Source organism: Salvelinus sp. IW2-2015, unplaced genomic scaffold (assembly GCF_002910315.2).
Source record: "Salvelinus sp. IW2-2015 unplaced genomic scaffold, ASM291031v2 Un_scaffold1731, whole genome shotgun sequence".
NCBI classification, from domain to species: domain Eukaryota; kingdom Metazoa; phylum Chordata; class Actinopteri; order Salmoniformes; family Salmonidae; genus Salvelinus; species Salvelinus sp. IW2-2015.
The window spans coordinates 138,676-139,852 of NW_019943117.1; positions in this window are offsets into that span (position 1 = coordinate 138,676).

Here is a 1,177-nt window from a genome sequence, read left to right on the forward strand (position 1 = left end):
GCAAATAGAACTGTGCAGACAGACTGTTGTACGCAAATAGAGAAAGATATTGTTTGTGTGTTTCCATTTGAACAAGCTATTTYGAAGCGCCTCTGGTCGTGTGTCGATAGTGTCAGAGCAATTAGTTGTAAATTACAGATTTAGTCCGTCAGGCAAAACGGTGCGATTTCTGTCWGTCAATATTCATTTTCAGAGGAAGGGCATAGAGCCAGTAAGGTTAGAAATTAGAGGATAGATCTGTTCAGTGACCAAGCCGAAGTTATCTGTCCGCCTACCGCGCTAAGCCAGTGTGGGTAGGCCACAGGCGTATCTGTTTTTATGTACCGTGCGCTCCGGTAATATAATGCTTGCAAATAGTATGCCGAATTTGTTAATTTGAGGCGTCACTAGTAAACCCCCCTTTCCATGTTGAAGGAGACCCTATTTTGTTCTTTGGAAGTGAGATTTCTGTACAAATAGGATTAGCGTAGCACTAGACTCTACAGCTAATAAAGGGAAAACGGCATTTCCTTTTTCCTTTTGTCACATTGAAATTCCTCCGCCTTGCGTGACGGAAGTGCCGCCTTTGTACTTCCGTAGATTTTAGCTTTCTGCGATCAGTGACCCCCTGGTAGTGAAGAATCGCCAGTACATTTTCTTCAAAAGGAATTAGGAAACATCCAAACGTGGATCACGTTAAGATATCCAGCCAATCGCAATTGACTGGATATCGATGTCTCATTCAATTTAACTAATAAGTAGAATTGCAAGATTTTCCTTTTCAGGTGGATCTTAAAAAATATCCACATTTATTGAGTTTCTAAAATGAGACAACTTAAACTTTTTCCACATTAACTTCTTAAGGCTAGGGGGCAGTATTTTGACGTCCGAATGAAAAGCGTGCCCAAAYTAAACTGCCTGTTACTCAGGCCCAGAAGCTAGGATATGCATATATTTGGATAGAAAACACTCTAAAGTTTCTAAACTGTTAAAATAATGTCTGGGTAAAACAGAACTGATTTGGCAGGCGAAACCTCGAGGACAAACCATCCASGGAAAAAAATAATTGAGGTCATAGGATTTTCCAATAATTTCTATGGGAAACCCTATTTATTTGGAACCTGGTTGCAGCTCCTATGGCTTCCACTAGATGTCAACAGTCTTTAGAAATTGGTCGATGTTTTTCTTTTGGGAAATG